Source organism: Crinia signifera, chromosome 19 (assembly GCF_055691185.1).
Source record: "Crinia signifera chromosome 19, ASM5569118v1, whole genome shotgun sequence".
Lineage (NCBI taxonomy): Eukaryota > Metazoa > Chordata > Amphibia > Anura > Myobatrachidae > Crinia > Crinia signifera.
In genome coordinates, this window is record NC_139226.1 from 98,953,669 (window position 1) to 98,976,612 (window position 22,944).

Below are 22,944 nucleotides of genomic sequence, written 5' to 3' on the forward strand. Positions count from 1 at the left end.
TTTTCATCATATAATAAAAGTATCCTTGTACAAATTGGTATAAGGGTATTTTTGCACTTTTTTGCACTATTGACTCAACCCTGTATAACAACAATTACATTTGATACAATACACAGGAGTAGAAAAAAACTAATCAAACTTTATTATTGAATTTACAGTATAAAGGCTGAAATTATTATATTACTAAATGAACAATATTGTCCGTGCTGAGGCTTTATGCCCTGGATTTCCACCACCTTCTCTGTTCTATTGAGGACTCCTTTGCTCCTATATAAAGTGAAGGATCACTGTTTCTGCCCAAAATAGAGACAGTCCAGATGAAACACTTACCTTACAACTGTCCTAGTTTTCATGGTACAAACACTTTTTTTGTAATCACCCACCCACATACTGTCTCTGTTAGAAAACAAAATGGCTGCCATTCACAAACAGTCTACTGGCTGCCAGTCTTTGGCTATCAAGGCAGAAGAACACCACTTTAGTACTTAGCAAGTCATGTTAGGTAAATAGGATGTGACAGGTAGAGCTCAGAGTGTCCTTCCAATACCTCTATGCTTGCTACAGTACATCATGTGCTATGTAACTTTGGTTACTATGGCAGTCCAGAGCTAAAATAATTAATATCAGCCTGAAGAAAAAAAAGAGGGGAATTATAAAATACACAGATTGTTTTTACAGCCTGCCACTGATTTACTGTATGATAAAAAGCAAATATTTTTCGCAATGGTATTTCTGTTTTAACACGTACAAACTAGAGGCAGTGATTTTGTAGGATTGACCAATATTCATGACAATGTAGCAGTTGGAGTAGAGAGGAGCAGTGTTCTTCATGTATTTATATATATATATATACACACAGATGGAGCCTGCCTCCCTCTTGCTGGCGAATCGGCAGATTGTCTCCGCTGGTGATCCACCAGCGGTGAGGCGCTCCATCTGACTGAGATGCGCGCGCGTCTCAGTTTCCAGGCTGCGGGGCGACGGGAACCCTGTCCGTCTCCGCTTCAGGGAGACGGACAGGGTTAGGAGAGTCGGTGGGGGAGAGCGGGGAGGCGGTGGGGACCCCGGGGACCCGGGGGAAGCGCCGTCGGAAGGGGATGCGCGTGCATCTTGTGCTCGCGAGTCCCCTTTCACAGATCAGATGGCGGCTGGTGGGGGATGGCGGCTGGCGATTCTTCAGCCATCCCCTGCAAAGACCAGGCCGGCTCCATCTGTATATATATATATATATATATATATATATATATATATATATATATATATATATATATATATATATATATATATATATATAGATGGGGCACTTCCCATCCTGGCTGGCGGATCGCCAGAACGTCCCCGCTGGCGACCCGCCAGCAGCCTCGCCAGCGAATATACTGAGACGCGCGTGCGTCTCACGCGCACGCGCGTCTCAGTCTCCGTCGCCAGCGCGACGGAAACCCTGTCCGTCTCCGCCTCAGGAAGACGGACAGGGTTAGGGGGGGTTAGGGGGGGTGCGGGCAGGCGGCGGGGACCCCGGGTTACCGCCGGCAAGCCGGCGTGGACCCGGGGGAACGGATGGAAGCGCCGTCGGAAGGGGACGCGCGCGCCTCTCGTGCGCTCGCGACCCCTTCTCGCCATTGCCATGGCGCTTGCGGGGGATGGCGGCTGGCGACGCCAGTGCCATCCCCTGCCAAGATGAGATCTGCTCCATCTGTATATATATATATATATATATATATATATATATACTGTATATATATATATATGAATGGAATGCAATTTTGTGGAATATAGAGGTAAATTTAATAAAGCCTCTAAAAATGAAATAGTAACCAATAAGGTTCTAATTTTTTTTAGCAAACAATAAATGACAGAATCTGATTGGTTGCTATGGGCCACATCACCTCTTTTAATTTTTAGATACCGTAGTAAATTTACCCTAAAGTTTTTCCTTACCCTAAAATATGATGTTCAGCTATAACTCACACTTTTCTACTTTCCCAGAATGCCCTGGAGGCGACTGAACATCCGGTGGGTCTCCTAGACTCTCAAAATCTAGTCAAGTCTCCCGGAAACTGTGTAACCACCCGGCATTATCCACTTCCTTTGCTACAAGTGACCGATGACGCTTTTCACAGTATAGTATAGCAAGCGACAAAGCACTAGTGGGCAGCAGAAACAGTGTAACAATATGCCAACTGCTTGGTATTTTTATGTTCTCTCCATGTTCATGTGAGCCTTCCTCATGTTTTTGTTTATTTGCATAGACCAAAAATATAATGAAATGGAGGTGGAGGTGGAGCTGCGGCACAGTTCAAAACTCAAATAGGGGAGCCAAACCCACTGGCAGTGAGTCAGTTGGGATTGGCAGTTGTAGCTCCTCTATATGAATTTTGAACTGTGTTGCAGCCCCACTTCTGGAGCAGCTACTGATAGAAAGGCCAACTGTTTCATGGCTACCACTAATCCTACTAAGTTATATATGTAAGCAGGGACTGATATGTAAGAATAAAATCCATTCTCTAACTGTACAAGGCTGAAGAATATGTTGACACTTGTTTCGATAATAATACTTTTTGCACATAGGCAGCGTCTGTATAAGCCGAGACATGCGCCTAACATATATTTTGCTCGCCCATGTACTCTTATCATATTGCAAATGATCACTCACGTCTACTACGAAGTGAAAATGTAATTAAAATGCTGGGACAATGGCAGCTTCAGGCAGTTAATTAGCACAACAATGGGAGAACAATATTCCATTTATTAACTTTATGTACTGGTAGAGAAGATTAAACAGTAATAATGACATTGTTACAAGCAACGATCTATATCTAAATGATGCCTAAGAGAAGGGACACAGCAGCATAAGGAAACCACTTCTATACGGATTGTCATATTCTGATATTTTGGTTTATAAGCTTTTTCTGTCTCATTCTATTGTCTTTGATCTGCTAGTCATGCTGAGGCATGTTATAGTTTTATTTTTCAAAGCTACAGAACCCATTTGCCGTCTCTCTTATTTATAGTCTAGACGTGAGATATTCAGAAACACAATATTAACTCTTATTCTTCGAAAAGGAAACCAACCTACATCATCCAATCTCTCCTGCAACTGTAATCATAATACACTAAGGAAAAAATAAGCAAATGATGTGTAACTATTTATGATTGGGATAATCTTATAGTCTTCAGCATGAACTTTAAACCATATATTCAGAGGTTTATTTTGATCATGTATATATGGGTTAGCATTGAGCTTGATAGTCATCATTTCAATGGGGAGAATGCCGATAGTGGTATCTTGACGTATCCAGTGAGAATTTTAATATTTTTTTCCTGATCCACCCATCCACATCTTAACCCTAGTGACTACCCCTAACCCCAGTACTAACCAGAGGGATCTGCCAGGGGTAGATTGTGGAAAAGGCAATGTGGGCGGCACCAAAACAAATTTAGGCAGGACCAACACCAAAAAAGGCAGGATTAATACATGACTATACCTGGGTGAAAGCTATTGGCAGTCTGGTGGACCTTTAAGCTGCCTCCATATGTCCCATAATACCCCCCCCCCCACACACACACACACACACACACACACACACACACACACACACACACACACACACACACACACACACAATAAGACTCAGTGAAGCCCCGAAAACCTTCATCAAGCAGACAAACAATTTATTACCATAGCCCCAAAATATCACAACTATACTCACCCCTTCCCCATTGGAGCACAGAAACACCCTATACATTGTTACACCACCAGATAGCACCTACTCCTGTCCCTTTAACAGATGTCATAATGGATATACAGTAGATCAATACAGGTGCATCAGCCTCCTGGGAATCTTCCCTGTAAGATCTATCGCCAATCCGCTCCTGCTGCCAGCATATTAGATACATCCCATATACCTGTACACATTTTTAGAAAAAACCCAAGTGCTGTATCATACAGTATCTCTCTTTCTTATTACTTTTTGGGAGCTTTGCACCCTCCTGATACAGCAGCTGTAGTAACACCTGTGGTTCCCATTCACCTCTCCCCATATTGCAGAAACTATGTCTGGATATTCTGGGGGAATTTATTGGTTTCTCCCTGCCTCTCATTGATTTGCCCATTCTCTGGCTGCCGCCCACTAGGAGACTGAAATGGGTGGCTTTGAGGTTTAATAATACATATAACATTGAGGTCAGAGTTTGTTGTTGAAAGGCATTATCATGAATCGCAGCTTTGAAAAATGGTGGGCGGCATGCAGTGCTCCCACCCCTCTGATGAGGCAAGGGTTGGCCTTGGGAACTATCCTATAGGAATCTTTACGGAAGTGAGAAATTATGGGGTGCACATGCCATCAATAAGGGGTGCAAAAGAAGATTTTACTCAAAGCAAAGTGGAAATCCTGAAAGACTGAGCAATGTATTGTTCATAAAAAATTGCAGGATGATAGAAGTAACCAAATGTTTAAAGTCACATGAAGGTAGTCAAATGTTTTACTTAATTAAAATGCATACTTAAGTTACAACAAGTAAAATAAAATATTAAGTAGAATTTGGATATATGGAGAGAAATGTGATGTTGGATAAGAATTCCATACTTGCCTACTCTCCTGCAATGGCCAGGAGTCTCCAAAAAAAATTGGGTGATGCTCCCTGGAAAAAATGGATCCTGCTCCCACTGGCTACATCCCTTGGCACTCCCTGCGAGCTGTTGTCTTATTTGCACTAAATTGAGTCCTCATATACCAGCCTCCCCACATTACTATGTCGGTAAACTGGGCATTGAATAGTGGGGGTCAGGTTGTGATTACACATTTGAGTGTCTATGCCCCTGCACTGCCCAGCTTGGCTTTATCCATGCCCCCTCTGTTAGTAAGTAACCTGAGCATAGCATGCACTCCGGTCCGGGTTTTTGCTGTTGCGGTGGTGACAGGCAATCTGTTCACAGCAGGAACTCCGGCCCTGGTTTTGGTGCTCACAGTCTGTGATATCTGAGTGGGGGCGTGGGCAGCACCTGCTTTATAAGTCTTCCTTTCTGGCTAGACAAGTGCTGCTGAATTTGTCTCACAGCTTCCTGTCAGTGTTACCTTGAATCTCTGCCACTTCAGTTAGAATCCTTACTAAATGGCCAGGATAGAAACTGTTTAGCCCGTGTGTGTTTGTCTGTCAGTTAGAATCCTTGCTAGGTATCCAGGATAGAAACTGCTCAGCCTGTGTGTTTGTGTGCCTCTGGAGTTTGTCTGGTTACAGCTTAGGCAGGCTGCTGGGATCTGTGGTGTCACCTTACAGACCCAGAGCTTGGCTGTAACTTGGCAGATCCCACAATAGTCATTTACCTCCTCCAGTGTATTGGGTATTCCACCTAGCCTTTACATTGGAGAGGTCATTGTGTGGCTGTTTCTCCTTAACCCCTTCTGGGCATCAAACAGTATCATTTATTTTGTGAACCACCTTTTGAGTATTGTTACTCCTGTGTATTGCACTTAACACATTGCTACACCGTATACATATTGGTACGTCGGCAGTTCATGTGTCGACACCACCACTGTCATAACACCCTCTTGCACCAACTTGGTTGCCTCTTACTGGAGGGGGCAGCCAGAAAGTCAGTAAGTATTTGTTATCATGATGAGAAAGATGTTACTATATAATAACACACATACAGTATATAACTAAAATAACTCAGATATAGCTAACAAACATTTTTGGAGAACAGTATTCATTTAAAATATTGGAAATTTTTAAATAATGATACAGTAGCTTCTTGGGGTCTGTGTGCAAATTTAAAGACTTACTTAACTGCGTGGTGACATGATGTCATGATGTTACATGCGTTGAATATCTGGGTCACAACATTATGGAGGCTCTGTGACATTGCTCAGAGCTGCATGCTTGGACCAAAAAGGAAAGCCCCACACATTGTCACAAACCACACACCCTACACCCATATAATTATACTTACCTCTCAAGCTCCCCAATGATCAGTTCTGCAGACAGAATCAATTGGTATAATGGTTCTGTAGCCATTTTACTGGAGATCTGCTCATGTATAGTAGAGATGTCTCTTGGAACATAACATAGGTGCCATGTTCCCAGAGACCTGCACATTAGCATCTGGCACAGGCTCTCTCCCCTTTTAAACTTAAACCCCACAGGTTTTCAACTTTGAGAATGGCTGAGCCAGGTGACAAGTTCCCTATTGGCCAATCAATAGTTACGATCAGTGGTTCCAGAGGTGAAGTTGCAGCGCAGTCCAAAATGATGATAGGGGAACTTCACAAATGGCCAGTGAGTCCCGGCTGGGTTTTCTGGTGGCAGTTGGTGTAGATCCCGTATTTGAATTCTGAGCCACCACTGGTTATAAACCTGTAAACATGTATTTTATAAGCCCATTGGATAAACAAATGGAGTTTGGTCCCCTTTAATTTATACTGTATACCTAAGGCACTTCAAGTTCTAATATTAATTGATCGAGGGTAGAAATATTTAAAATGACCTTTATGTCCAGTAGATACTGAGCAAACTAGTACAGTACCCGCCCAAGAGCAGGTTATTGCTTTCTTGTTGTTATTACAAACTTATTATAATTAAGCTGGACGAAGCATTATGATTATTTAGCTCCAGTGTTAAAGTGTGTTTCTGTACATTGTGTTACAATAATATTATGATGGCACTGAGCATATTAAATGCTGCTGGGGAATTGCTGTGCATTAGCTGATTTCATGTAATTTGCCAGCAGTCGATTTACTGTTGAATGTGTCATTTCCTTTGTCTCACACTGACAGCTATTGAAAAATGACTTATCATGCAATCACATGCTGATTCACTGCCTTAAGTGTTCGCTGAAAATATAAATGGATGTGATAAATGCTAGTTGTGCTATTATGTTATGTTCATGGTGCAGTTGTTTGTAAATCATTGTTACGAAGAAGTTTAAAAAAGTAAGTCAGTGTTTTTAATAGGTGTTTTCAAACTCTAAAGGTGCCCACACACTAGAACGATTTTTTGGCCTATTGTCCGATTTTCGATAAATCAGCCGATATATCGTACGATATTTACTGATAATCGGTCGAAAATCGGCCGATATCGGTCCGATGCGCGCTCCTGTGGATCTTTAGCTGAATCTTCTGATCTTACGTGCTGCACAAAAGATCAGAAGATTTAACAAAAGATCCATAGGAACGCACACGGGATCTTAAGAAAAATCTTTGGTAAAGATGTGCGCTTGCCTGAAATCTTTTTTCCAGGACGGACAAAAGATTTCAAGGCTAATTTATGTGCACATCTTAAGATCGCAGATCTTTCTAGTGTGTGGGCACCTTTAGCTGCTAAATTACCTATCCATTACTGTGTGGTCTTCCATGTGCCATACCCACTTTTGTCTATAAACTTTATTTTTGCATTATCCTATATAATAAAAGGCTAATACTGCTCCTCAATTCTATGGGGGGTTCAAGTGTTGCGCCATTCACCCCTGACAATGTGATGTTGTGCCATCATTTTGATGAGCTTGTAACTAGTAGGGTAAATGTGGGTAGTGTTTTGTTCATATGTTTGAAAATCCAGTCATAAGGACACAGAGACATGTGAGTTCACTGCTGTGCTGTTTTATTCCATCCAACTCCAGACACACTGCCTCAGGAACACCCACTTCCCAGCATTCCCCTGGTCCTAGGGACCATCACTGAAGGATTAGGCTTACACATATTACTAAGGGAGTGTCTACAAATATTAAGCATTCTAATACACTAACATCACATCATCTTTTCTTTAAAGATAAGCCCTGTACGCTTCAATGCAACAGTTAACAACGTCATATTAAGAACATCATCTAACACGCTTCAATGAGTCTCTCAGGTCTTTCTAGAATCGTGGTTTGTTCACCATTATCAGGATCATCGTACATGTCAGATGAAGGGTATTCTTCAGTCATGTTGTCTTCATGGTTGAGATCTTAAATCCACCTGATTTCTTCTTACTTCCATTCCACGCTCTGTACCTATAGTATTAGATCTGGGTGCTACTTGTGCTTGCACAATACCTTTCTGCACCCAAATACTTTCTCGTGATCTCTGAGACGGACTTGGTCATCCAATATTAGATCAGATAAGCTTTTTGTTCGCCTGTCATGTTACAGTTTCTGTTTTGCCTGTTGACGTTCCTTGAGTTATGTGTATTAAGCAGTTCATCATGTATCAGGAGATTTGTTCTAATCCTCCTTCCCATAAGCATTTGTGCAGGAGAAAGCCCATTCTGTAAAGGTGTACTGCAGTAGCTTAAAAGACTTTTGTAGAAATCTTCTTCACCTTCTTGAGCTTTTTTCATGAGACTCTACAGGTTTTACTGAACTTGCCACCAACCCATTTGAGCGTGGATAGTGGGGACTTGGCGTAGTATGGACAAATTCCCACTCATCAGCAAATTGTCTAAATTCAGCACTGCAAAACTGAGGACCATTGTCATTGAACACTTCCATAGGAACCCCATGCCTTGCAAAGATTTACTTCATGCAATTGATTATGGCTTTACTATTAGTTGTATGTAGTGTCTTCACCTCATGGTAGTTAGAGTAATAATCAGCCACGACAATGTATGTTTTCCCATTACAATCAAACAAATCTGCACCAACTTTCTGGTAGGTCTCTCTGGCACTGCATGAGGACTCAGTGGCTCGACTTGTTGTTTCGGTCTATACGTAAGACATCATTCACATGTAGCTGTAGTCTGTGCTATGTCTTGGTTCAATCTTGGCCAATACATAACTTAACGTGCTCTCCACTTACATTTTTCTTCTCCTAAGTGGCCTGTATCTTGCACAGCATAGTTTTTCTTAGTCGTGCAGGTACAGACGGCGCCGGCCTTATGCTTGCTGGCGAATCGCCAGCAGCATGCTGCTGGCGATCCGCCAGCAACACGGCGCGCCATCTGACTGAGACGCGCGTGCGTCCCCCACGCACGCGCGTCTCAGTATCCGGGCGGCCGGCCGGCGAGGCGGACGCAATACTGTCCGCCTCCCGCTCGAGGGGGGCTGGGGGGACCCGAGGAGGCTGTGGGGGGGTGCGGGCGCCCGGTGTGGGCACCGGGCGACCGTCGGAAGGGGACGGCAGCACCGTCGGAAGGGGACGCGCGCGCACCTCGTGCGCGCGCGTCCCCTTCCGACACACAGATGGCGCGGGAGCAGGGAATGGCGATGGCGTCGCCATCGCCATCCCCTGCAAAGATGAGCCCGGCCCCATCTGTATGACAAACCTATTGCCTTTGAAATAATACCATTGACAACTGTAAGGTCACTGCGGTACATCCAATAATCATGAATAGACAGCGGGCACGCATGTTTTTCTGCTGGCCAACCTTTCAGAATGATATCTTTTAACACTTTCATTGTGTCATCTGTCAGTTTCTTTCCTAATCTGTTCTTGTCTTACAAGAGACACTGGTAGAGAAGCTACGATCAAATTAACATAGGCTTCTATCTATTCATCCATCAGACTTTTGGAACCTTCACTTTTGTACACAGCGCGAGAAAGTGTATCAGCGATGTACATGTATCGATTGGGACAGTACAGCAATTGTACATCATACTGTATTTCTGTAGTCTCATGGGACAGTCATATAATGATTCAGCCATGATAGCTACAAATGGCTTGTGGTCAGTTTCCACTGTAAATGTTTGACCATACACAAATTGATGAAATCGCTCACATGCATATGTGATCGCTAGCAGTTCTTTTTCTATTTGAGCATACCTTGTTTCAGCACTTGTCAGTGCTCTTGATGCATAGATTACTGGTTGCCATGTATCCTCATGTTCTTGTAACACTACTGAGCCTAGGCCAAATTGCAAAGCATCTGCTGAAATTCTTATTCTTTTCGCAGGATCAAAAATTTTTAGCACTGTTGCTCTGTAATGATCTGTTTCAAGTTTTTCCAACTTTCTTCTTGTTCATGTGACCACATCCACTCGTTATCTTTGTCCAACAACCATCTAAGAGAAGTTGTTCGTTCAGAGAATTTAGAAAAAACTTTCCTAAGTAAGTAATCATTCCTAGGAATCTTCTGACGTCGTCTTTGTTGTTAGGACGTTCCATGTTCACTATAGCTGATATTTTCCTTGGGTCTGGTTTTACACCTTGATCCGAGACCATGTCGCCCATAAAGGTAAGTGTATTCACGCCAAATTCACATTTGTCCTTGTTTAGCTTAAGATTCACTTTCTTGACAAGTTCCATTACTTGTCTCAATCTAGAATCATGCTCATCCTTTGTAGATCCCCAGACAATAATGTCATCCATCATTGTTTCAACACCTGGAATATGTTCAAAAATCATGTGTATCTTTTTGTGATATACTTCTGGAGCAGACAAAATTCCATATGGTAGTCAAAGAAATCTGTATCAACCTTCTGGTGTATTAAATATACAAAGCTTTGAGCTGGCCTCATCTAGCTTCATTTGCCAGAATCCTGAAGATGCGTCCAATTTACTGAACTATTTTGCTCCCGCAAATTGCGACATGATTTCATCTCTAGTTGGTAGTTTGAAATGTTCTCGTTTAATAGCTTTGTTTAAATCTCTGGGGTCTAGACATATTCTGAGTTGTCCATTTTTCTTTTCAACAATTACTAAGGAGCTTACCTAGTCAGTAGGCTCATCAACTTTCTGTATCACACCCAAGGCTTACATGCGATTTAACGCTTGTTTCAGTTTTTCTCTCAGCGTAAAATGGCACTTTTCTACAGGGGTGTATCACGGAAGGAACTTGCATGTCTATATTTATTTTATGCTCTCTAGGCAAGCAACCTAGACCTTCAAACAAGTCTTTGTATTCTGTAAACATTGATTTGCAGTCATCTTCTACTTGTGATGTCACTGTAAAAACTTTCTTTAGCAAGCTTTGTTTCTCAAAGGAACTTAATCCTAGAATTTTTTCACATTTTTATCCACAATCAGTAGAGATGTTTTAAACTGTTTTCCCTTATATTTCAGTGTCACTAAGCATGTACCTTTCACAGGAATTTCTTCCCCAGTGTACCCTGTAACTTTCACTTTGGTTGGATGAATTTTAGGTTTTACTCTAAAAGTCTTATAGTCTTGAAACTATATTAAATTGTCAGTATCAAGCTTAAAGGGAATGACAATCTCCTTCACAGTCACAGGACAATCCATTCTTTCTTATCTGCAATGCAAAGTTCAGTGCAATCCACAAAGAACTCTGTTTGTTTAACAGCATGCACTTTGGTTGTTTTACTTTTCATTTTACAGCATTTGGAAAAGTGATTAAGTCTACAACATTTTGTGCATATTTTACCATAAGCACATTTTAGGATTGTGAGCATTTCCACATCTACTACAAATGTCCTTATTAGACTGTGGCTTAGACTGCTTCATTCTTGAGAATGGAGGTTTGCGTGGCTCTGTTTTCTGCACTACATGTATGGCACCATCAGCTTCCTTGTGTAACTTTTTGTCTTGAAATCTAGTTATTTCTTCAGATCTGCACACAGTCACTTCCCTGTCTAGTGTTAGGTCTTGCTCTCTCAGCAGTCTCTCTCTGAGTCCATTATCAGGTATTCCACAGACAATACGATCTCTAATAAGTGAATCCTTTAAATCACCAAACTCACAGGTTTATTGAGTGATTGCAGCTCTGTAACATACTGATCAAATCCATCTCCAGACTTCTGATCACATGTGAAAAACTTATACTGTATCTTTCATATGTCACATTTTTCCTTGGCACAAATTAATCTTCAAATTTTTGCATTATAGAGGATAGCACCATATTCTGCCCCTCAGCAAACTGAAATCTATTATAAATGTCCAGCACATCCTCTCCTATCACATGGAGGAAAATGGATGCCTTTGTTTTGTTAGCCTTTGTTTCAGCTCCAAATGCAGCAAGATATATATTAAACCTTTGCTTAAATCTTTTCCAGTTCTCAGACAAGTTACCAGAAATCAGCATGTCGGTTGGAGGAGCCAGTTTATCCATGGTTAATCACTGTTTGAAGAGAGGAGCACACGGCAGGCTTTTCAGACACTGAGTATCACAGCCTTACAGACTGCTGCAGGATCTTTCACACTCTGAGAGCACTAGCAGTCCAAGTTAAACTTCTTCTGACACCATGTTTTGTTCATATGTTTGTAAATCCAGTTATAAGGACACAGATACATGTGAGTTCACTGCTGTGCTGTTTTATTCCATCCAACTCCAGACACACTGCCTCAGGAACACTCACTTCCCAGCATTCCCCTGGTCCTAGGGACCATCACCGAAGATTCGGGCTTACACATATTAGTAAGGGATTGTCTACAAATATTAAGCATTTTAATACACTAACATCACAGGTAGGAAGTACCTTGGGGTTTGAAATACATTAAGCCCCCAATTCAGTAAACAAATTTTGTGTCTGGGAACACACCATTGCCACCCCGTGCCATTCACCATCCCCCAACAGAAGGGGGCACGTGCGCATGAGACGCTCACGCACCATTCTGTTGGGGCCCACTGCTGCCCTCCGAAGGTTTCCCTGCCCGTCTCCCTGAAGCACTTCCCACGTCAGATGAAGCTCCTGTCCGCCAGCCTGCGCTAGCTGAGGAGAACTGGCGATCCTGCAGGCTAGCTGACAGGCACTCTATCTGTATATTTATATTGTTTCTGTGCAGGTTAAATAATGGCTGTGTTTGCAAGTAGCTCATAGATGTTTATTTTACACTGCAATTTAAATTTCAGTTTGAACACACCCAACCCAAATCTAACTTTCTCTGTATTTGTTACCTTTAACCCCCTCCAGTGCAGCATGGTTTTGCCCATTGTTTGCCCATTGTTTGTTTTTTGTCCAGTCCTAAACAAACATTTAGGACTGGACTTTGATTGCTACTATATGTGCCCAATACTATCTGGGAATGGGAATGCACATGGTCATGGAGAGGTGGTGGAACTCAATTCCATTTGAGTGCCAGGAGGGAAGAACTGTAGGTGAAGGAGAACCATGGAGTCACCAGGACCTGAGGAGGGGGATGTGGCTCCAGATCATTAGTGACACTAGTGCCACCTGAATCATCTATCAACGTGGGTGGTTGAGCATCCTTTTCTGCAGGCCTGCAGTGGAGGTGGAACTCGTCCCTCCTACAATTACAGGTGGTGGAACTGAAAACCTGATTCAGACCTGTTTACTAGGTTGCATATACTTGCAGCCTAGTAAACAGGTAAGCACAGCCTGCCACTCCACCAAATGACCCCCCACACACACACACACATGTGGGTGTGGTATAGCGCTCCGACAGAGGTATCCTGACCTCGTAATCCCAACTGCTGTTGCTCTGACACAGGTACAAGCGCAAAGAAGCCCCTTGCATGCTCGCTGCACTTGCCAAGCTGCAAGGGCCCCCACAAGGGGTCATGGATCCCCACAAGGGAGAATAGCCCCTGTCAGTTGGGATCCCCCTGTCGGAGAACCAGCAGTTGGGTTTTCAATGTTGGGATACTGACTGTCGGGATCCCCTCTTTTGGGCAGTCATCCGGCACCCCCCACGAGCTGCTGAATCCCCTCACTAGCATGCTAGGGGATGTCTGCTCAAACACATCCCCTTGTTGACTATCTTATGATTTATAAAGTAATAATGTCAGCCTAAACTACTTTTATTTCCACCGCTGATCGCCGAATACGAGACCAGCGCTGACATCATGTGATCTCAGCCACCCGCCCCTAGCAACCAATGCCACTCCTGCTTTCCCAGGGGAACACCCAGCCTTTTATGAGGACACCCATAAAATGCTGGCCTTTTCCCCACTCCAGCCACCTGTCCACCCCCTCTGGAGCGAACAGAGGGGCGCAAATATTGGGGAAGGGCGGAATTTGGACCGCTACTAGCGAGTCTGAATCGGACCCTTAGAACACATCTTTGCAGCCTATGGAAAAAAAATTAAACTTGATGTACTGTACAGTATTTCCTTTGAAGTCCCTTGCAACAATTCTTCTTACATAAACATGATGTTAGCTAAGGATATCAATATTCCACTGTAGAAAAAAATAAAAAAGAAGTAAATGCTGTACAAAAGTAATATAATAATTATTCTTCTACTCTGCAAGCCTGCAATTTTTTTTTTGCTTACCTTTTGAAACCATTGCCTTTACATGAAATGTTTTTTTTTTTTTTTTTCTACAACAAAAGCTTCGTCCTCATAAATCTGACGGTATCACCCTGTTATATTAAAATGTATGCAAATGAGCAATTACCAAGTTGTTCTGCATTCTGCTAGCAGATTCTAGGCTAAGGTAAGCTCTGATGAAACACAGACCTTAACCTAACATTGGTATTACTGTTTGGATCTACCACCTGCTGAAGAGCTGAAATGTGTGTTTATCACTGAATAAAAATCCAGCGACAGAACTAGGTGTTAAACCTCAAGAACTTCTAGAGCTACAAACATCAAAACTTGTTACTACAGTAACAAACAGTTCAGACGTAGGAAATTATATTGACAAGAAAAAAATCTTGTAGACTTGTGGTTGGTGAAAATAGTAGTCTATACATCTCTAGCTACTGTCTCAATTAAAATGAAATTACACTTTATTAAAAGTGTGTTCAATTCATATTTATTCTTAAATATAACTAAAACATAGATAATATTTCATTCCATGTATATACGGATTTGCAGACAAATTCTGTTTCCTTTCAACATCTATTCGAAAAAATTATTCGTTCTTTGTTTAAATAAGTTTCCCAAACTGTGCCATTGTATTTCAGGTTCAGGTCAAATGGTACACATTCCCAGTCTATCGATAATACCCCAGCCTGCTAATTCCCGGGTCTGAATTATGTGAATGGGTTCAGGGCATGTGCAAAGTACCAATAAGACAGGGGTTCCCAAACTTTTTTGAATCACGGCACCCTAGTCTATCAGAATTTTTTCGCGGCACCCCTAGGCCCAAAAACAATTAATTAGATTGGGTTTATATGCGATTCTAAGGGTCAGTTATGTGGTAAAGGGCAGGATTTGCTTCTGTTTTTACACATTTTATGATTGTCAGGCACCAGCACTGGTTTTGCCCATAAATAATTAACCATAAATAAATTGAATTGGTCCTGGACCACCAACCTGGGGCACCCCTGCAAGTGACCCAATGCACCCCAGGGAGCCACGGCACACAGTTTGGGAACCACTGCAATAAGAACTATATATATATATATATATATATATATATATATATATAATCTTTTTTTTTAAGGGCACTTTACATTATTTTAGCAAAATATAGGAGCAGAGCTTTGTAAGATAGTATGAATCAGTGTTCACTGTAATATTTACTGACAAGCACACTGGTGGTGACTCAGTCGCAGACAGCTTTAGGTTTGGACTGTTGAGACTCAATAAGGTTTCTGATTCCTATTATCTCTGCTCTGTTTCTTCTCTGACTCACTGTCTTTTACTGTCTGACAACAATTATCGCGCTTCAGTAATCGTTAAACATATCAAGTTCCGTTTCCTAAATCAATGTTTTCCTTTAGTTTGTAAGATTAGAAATAAAAGAGCAGGAAATGTAACAATTTTACATATTAACATACAGCATCACAGGATTTCTATTACTAAGCATAAACATGAAATATATAACGATAAGTTTCCATCGTGCTCTGTTACATCCTTGAAGCAGTTTGCCCATGCAGGTACAGCAGGGGGTGTTTTAAATTAGAACTGGCAGAGTGAGTTAGACTCCTGTGGACTTGCTTGGTAAATTCATTCTTAGGACAGGGACTGTTTAACTGAATATAATCTGATCTTTATTGAACTGTAGTAGAACCTGTATACAGGGAATGCGACTTTTGCTGTTAGTATATACGGAGTTGGTGTAGGTTTCAATAAGCCTCATGATTTTGCAGTTTGGAAGTCCACTTAGTTGAGTACACAGTCGCAAGATATTGATGCCAACACAGGTGGATCAAGGGTCTGATTCCAGGCTCTAAGTTTCGGAGGCCAATCAGTGTGACCGTAGGTTTACCCAGAACTAAATGACTGAACTATGCACCTAATTCAGTAAGGCTTGCTAAGCAGCAGTTGGTCACTGCTTAGCAAGCCCTGTAACACCGCCCGCCCAAACGCCCGCAACCCCGCCGCAAATATTCTTGGTAACATTCAAGGGGATTTACGCTAACACATCCCCTGGCATGCGGCCGAAAAGGGAGAAAAATCATTAGACGGTCGCCAACCACTGAATTATTTTTCTCACCTTAGGAATTAAAAGTCGGTCAGAACTGACTTTTATATTCTTTGGTGACTAGCGAGGATATGGCAGGTGCAGACATCTTTTGACCTCAGCCGTCCACATGCAGCATTTTCATTGAGTGCTCCCCTGGTCCGGCCTGATGTCCGTCACCACCCACCCACCCTGGAGCAAGCAGTCTGGTGAGTTTGAAACTTGCCAAAGCTGTTCACTCCTGGGGTCTGCAAATGAACCAATACACGCATCCGCTGATTCCCCACCATTGAAACGGGGCCAAATTCGTCCCGGTCTGATCGGTATTGAATCACCCACTATGTCTGATTATATATACGTGTTAACATTTGCTTGGATTTGTGATGGACGTCTTAATACAAGGTAATCGATTGATAAGTCTACTGTGTCTAGGTAGATAGTCAATGTGTCGACACACAATAGGTCGACACTAACAAATAGTTGACATTCACTAGGTTGACATTGACAAAGGGTTGATGTGTAATATAGAAAAAATTGACAGTTGGTACGTGGCGCAGTGCTGCCTTAGATCACAATCCCTGAAGATACACCTTTACTTCAGAACATCGAATTTTGGAAAAATGGGATCTACAATCAAATGGCGCAAAAAGAGAATACTTAAAGTTTTTTTGTATTCGGGCTCCTCCCTCTTGTAAGATGACGGGATGATGTTTATTCTCGGATAAGCAGGGATCGCCGGGTCACGGTGTTAACGTGAAAAAAAGAAAATATAAAAATAAGAGATAAAAAGCTGTGTCTGTGTCTTTTATTATAAACACTCTAATGAGTGGTGCTTTAAGTGTATGGATAGGTTGGGTCCCTCTGGGCGTACCAAAACTCACGTAGGTTTTTGGTGGTATCCCTCTTTTAAAGGTTTCTTTTTGTACTGTCCTGGAGGGGCTCAACTTCTCCAATGAGGAGTATTCAATGTTTTTTGAGAGTCTGGCTCACCGCTCACTGTTCTGTGTCCCTGTGATCTCGATAAAGTGCTCGGCACTTTTTCATATCTCCTCATTTCTGACTTCCTCAGTATTCTAACTCCATTCTAGACCCCCTCCAATCCGGGTTCCGCCCTTTACATTCCACTGAAACTGCCCTGACCAAAGTCACTAACGATCTACTATCGGCTAAATCCAAAGGCCTCTTCTCTATCCTCATCCAGCTTGATCTGTCGGCTGCCTTTGACACTGTTGACCACCCTCTCCTGCTCAACACCCTCCGCTCCTTTGGCATCACTGGCACGGTCTTCTCCTGGTTCACCTCATACCTCTCCGATCGCTCCTTCTCCGTCTCCACTCCGAGCTCCTCCTCTCCTACTACCCCCCAGCCAGTCGGTGTTCCCCAAGGGTCAGTCCTTGGCCCTCTCCTCTTCTCCTTCTACACCACCTCTCTGGGCACCCTCATCAGCTCCTATGGTTTTCATTACCACCTTTATGCTGATAATACCCTAATCTATCTCTCCTCCCCCGACTTATCCCCATCACTCCTGTCCAAGGTCTCCGAATGCCTCACGGCCATCTCAGCCTGGATGACCCAACGCTTCCTGAAACTTAACATGGCTAAAACTGAACTTCTAATCTTCCATCCCCCGAACATCCCCTCTTCTCCCACTATCTCCATCAGCATTGGTGAAACCGAGATCACGTCCACCGACCAAACGCGCTGCCTCGGTGTCATCATTGACTCCTCCCTCTCTTTCACCCCCCACATTCGTGCTCTCTCACAGTCTTGCCGCTTTCACCTACGCAACATCTCACGCATCAGACCATTCCTCTCCACTGACGCGACCAAAATTCTCATTCACTCTCTTGTCATCTCCCGCCTTGACTACTGCAACATCCTTCTCTCTGGGCTACCTCTTACCCGCCTCGCACCTCTCCAATCCATTCTTAACGCTGCTGCTAGGCTCATCTTCCTCTCCCGCCGCTCTACCTCCGCCTCCCCCCTCTGTTTATCTCTTCACTGGCTCCCCATTCCTTTCCGAGTTCTCTTTAAACTCCTCACCACCACCTACAAGGCTCTCTCCTCCTCCACAGCTCCCTACCTCTCTTCACTGATCTCTATCCACACTCCCTCCCGTCCTCTTCGCTCCATCGCTGACCGCCGACTGACCTCTCACCTAATCACCTCCTCCCACTCCCGTGTCCAAGATTTCTCTCGCGCTGCCCCCCTGCACTGGAACAACCTCCCGCCACCCATCAGGCTATCTGATTCCCTTACCTCCTTCAAGCGCTCCCTCAAAACCCACTTTTTTCGACTAGCCTATCCCTCCTCCTAACCTCTTTTGATCCTCCTATCCTGCCTCCGTTCCCCTCCGTTCCTACTTATCCTATTGTATTTCGTTCGTCCACCCACCTATTTTTAGTATGTTAACTCTTATGAGCAGGGCCCTCCTTCCTCACGTACTCACCCTACCACATTACCTCACCTGTGCTCCTGTCCTGTTCTTCCCTTCCTCTACTTCATCTTCAGTCTCCTTGACAATTTTGACACCTACTTCTGAACTGATGCTGATTTTAGTTCGACCAGCTATACCCCTATTTATACTGTATCTTTCAACACACCCTGTACGTTACCTTGTAATTTGTTTTTTTTGTTTGCTATGTACGGCGCTGCGGACACTTTGCGGCGCCTTATAAATAAACGTACTACTACTACTACTATTCAACTTGTGGCCAGCTCGCCGGCCCCTTTTGCGAACTTAGCATAATTATGCGAGTTCAAATGGGAGTGCTGTAACTGGAGATATCTGTTTTCTCCTGCTCTCCACGTGAGCTGGTCAGACTGGGATATTCCTGAGCAGGGTGTTCATCTCAGCAGCGTGTTCCTCGCATTTGTGGACTTGTATTTTTTTACAAAGGTTTAGAAAGGTTAATGTTTTGTTCAGTATTTATTTTACAACAAATGGCTGTGTGACTATTTTAATTGGGTTTGTTCAGACGGGTGTATTTTGTTCTGTTTGGCCTTTATCCTTGTGTTGTGCTTTTAGCATCGTTTCTTTGCCCTGTGTTTTTATTTAATTTATTTTATAATTGTTAGCGTGTTTAAAAGCCTGTTTGGGGGTTAGGTGAGGAAGCATGGGAAATTACTAGGAGCATTCCAAAATGATTTCTCTTTGGTTACCATTAAAATAACTAATTAAATTCCAAATACATTAATATAGAAGTACAGCATTATGGCACTTGTAATAAATACATTAGAGTACATTTTTTTAATTTATAAGCCATAAAAAAACAAAAAAAATAACAACTTTAACAAAGATAACCCTACAGTTCACCTAAAAAAGATGCCCAGGGAAAAATGGAGAACATCTCTAAAATAAGAAACCAGCAGGACTCGCAATTTGTGCATTGAATACACTTTTTGAGAGAGACACTAAAATCCCCATTGAACAGACATGGGGAGAAGTGCAGGGTGAACTGAGTTAGCTTCGCAAAATATTTTTGGAGAAGCAAGAGAGCTGAATACAGGGAAGCATAAAATAGGAGAGAAAAGTTCTCTACTCTCCAAAAAACATGTACACTCACCGTTATTTTCGTAGGAGCATTGAATACATGCCAAAGTGTGTGCTTCTTTTCGTATGTGTGAAATGATCACAGAATTTTCATTCGTTCTCAATAAAGAAAAAAAAGAGTAGTGTCTGAGATCTACAGTATCACTGTGTATACAAAAAAATGGTGTGAGGGCTGTGCAAATACACTGGATTTTGACAGCATACCTCACTTACATAAGTGATAAGGAGAAAAAACATGTAAAGGTTTCTTTTTTTCTGAAAAGAAAGCGTACCCCTACTCATGGTGTCTCGTGGGGTTTTCAGACCTATAAAGGTTTCTTTTCACATGTGTTTTTCACTGATGTGATGTCATAGGTCACTGTGTGACTCACCTCACCCCTTTTAGTAGGGGGCAAAAGCCCGTAACGGTATCTTTTCTAAATATGTCAGGTACTAATCACTGATATTGTCATATGGAACCAGAGAGCCAATTGAGGTAAAAAATCCATATAGTTTAATCCATAAAAACACTTTACAACAGTCCCATCGGCAGGTCATGTGGACACATGAAAAAATAAAATCCCAAAAAAATTACCAAATCCAAAAAGAACAAAAATAAAAACCAAAAAAGCTTTAAAATGTTGAATATACATACATCCAGGAGTGTGGCTGTTCACTTTCCTCCGGCAGGATCTACGCGTTTCGGTCCAAATGACCTTTATCAAGATATATCTTGATAAAGGTAATTTGTTCTACCTAGACAGAGTAGACCTTTCAATCCACTTCCATATGTATTATACCACAAACTAAGGGGTAAAGTTACTAAGATGGGCGTTCTATTGAAGATGGGATATTGCCCATACCAACCATCTGATTATACCTATTATCTTCTAGATGGTACAAAAAAATAAGAAGAATCTGATCTGACGCTATGTGCAACATCCTATCTTTAACAGAAGTCCCATCTTAGTAAATTTACCCCTAAGTAACAATAAAAAGTCTCAAGTACCATATTACAATTTATAGAAGCTGTGGAGGGACACATTTAGAAATATAACATAATGGCTGTGAACTTGAATGAATTATATTACAGCCATGAAAAAGCTAGCCGAAATAAGCAAAGCATAAGGAATTTCATTTGACATAAAAAAGGGTGACCTTTAAAAAGTCAGTTTCCTGCTAACAGCATGTTCTGCAAACCAACTGCTAAACCATCCTCAGAATGTGATTCTTTTGAATTGTCTAAATGTCAAGAGATTTCCGCTTTGTTCAGCCCGGTAAAATGTTCAAGCAATGGCAGTGATTCAAATACAACATGACGATCGTAGACTCCAGCCAACGGAGTTATTGATAAACCATTATAAGTAGAGTTTTATCTCAACGATGTGTCAAATTAATATCTTCTGATAGGACAGTTTTAGCTCTGACCAAATGTTTGGAAAACTGACATATTGCAGGTGTATTTGCACTGCTACTACTGTATATTCCTTCATACTCAAGTGGGTGCTGAAATGGGTGAAGATACAGTACGACAGGCTGCAGATCAAAGCAGGGACGCTCAGGTGTACCAGCAGGAAAAAGAAAATACTGATAAAAGTCACAGTAATGTCGAAATGTGCAATGTGTGAACACAATAACATGGTGTGATTGTACAACAGAAAATTTTCAAAGTTATTCAAAAAAATAATAATTTCAACAATACCTACCAATATTTTCCATATGTTACACTTAACCATTTGAGTGCCGACTTCTCTGTGAGAGATGTTCAACATATCCTCTCACATTTGTTATATAAATTAAAATAAAAATGTTGTGTAAAAAAATGATTATATTTCCTATATAAGTTAAACATTACAGGTCATGATGGTGAATACGAATGTTTGCATGGCAATTTTTCCACCTATTTTGTCAAATTCACTTGGCATTCAAAGGGTTAAAGAATAAACCTTGGCATTACCTACTAAACCTACAACGGGGTGCAATAGAAACTTTAAAGCTTTCATTAAAACCCTAAGTAAGTTAGAATATAATAGTGATTTAATATGCCAACAATATGCCCAGTATATTCTAATATGTCATTTACATTAATGTTTGGCAGTATGCTCATTAAACTACTGCTCACTAGTACCCCTTTCACATTGCAAATGGCAGGATTGTACCAGGGATTTGGACACTGGTCCAACCCAGGAATGCAATGTATAGCTCCCTACAGCGACCCGGCAATAAGCCGGGTGGCTGATGTCAGATGGGGGCGGGTGAAGAGTCGACGCGTCATGGGGGTTTAGGCAGTGCTTGGAGCTGACGCTGTCTCCAAGCACTTTCTCCTCGATAGTGTAAACGCGACATGGGATCCCCATTCACACTGCACAGCAACCGAGGATCAACCCTACTTTTAACCTGGGTCAGATTGCCGGGTTGCCTGACCCAGGAAATTTAAAAACGCCTTTTCAGAGACCCAGGTCAACCCGGCAACCACCCGGGATTTACCCAGGTTCTTTTTGCGGTGTGAAAGGGGTGTAGTATTAATAATGCTCAATAAGATGTTCTTTAGTATCATTAATACCCAATTAGATGACAGGAATGCTAAATAAGATGTCACATTTATAAGCAGACCATCCAATAAGATGTCTTTTAGTAAAAGTAAAGCCACGTCAGGTGACCGCTAGTAAACGTTAGTAGCAATACCCCAGAAGATGGTAAATACTACCACAAAATAACTATTCGCCTATTCATACTAGTAATACACAATGGGCCTGATTCTTTAATATTTTAATTATATTCATTATTTTTTAATCACTTTTAATATAAAGTATACTGTAGCTCTGGCTTCTTAGCACTTAACGCTTAACATTTAATAAACTTTTTTTCACTGGGGTGCTGCTCTGGGCATTCTGGCTTATGGCGATTTTTGGGGGAGCCACACCCTGCACCTAGATATAGCAATATAGCAGTATAGCAGTGTGATAGGGGAAAAATATACTTTTCTCTTAATCAGTATTACCCTCTCGTTCATGAGCATTTGTAATGTTGTCAGTTTGACCGTGATAGCAATTTGACCTTGTCGGCCTAATAATTGTTGGAATTTGAACATGTCAGTATTTTGCCTGCCAATGATTGTCGGTAAATCTACTGCATACAGACGGAACTGCTCTCATTCAACCCACTGGCGTGCCAAAGCATTCTGTCTCGGGGCGCTGTTCGGCAAGAATGCGACACACGTGCATGTGAG

The 22,944-nt window shown here is 42.1% G+C and overlaps 1 protein-coding gene across 4 annotated transcripts in view; it reads right to left on the minus strand.

Annotated features, from left to right (window-relative positions):
• Nucleotides 1-22,944, minus strand: part of AJAP1 (adherens junctions associated protein 1) — a 282,173-nt gene that overhangs the window by 142,722 nt on the left and 116,507 nt on the right. The gene's annotated exons all lie outside the window — the stretch shown is intronic.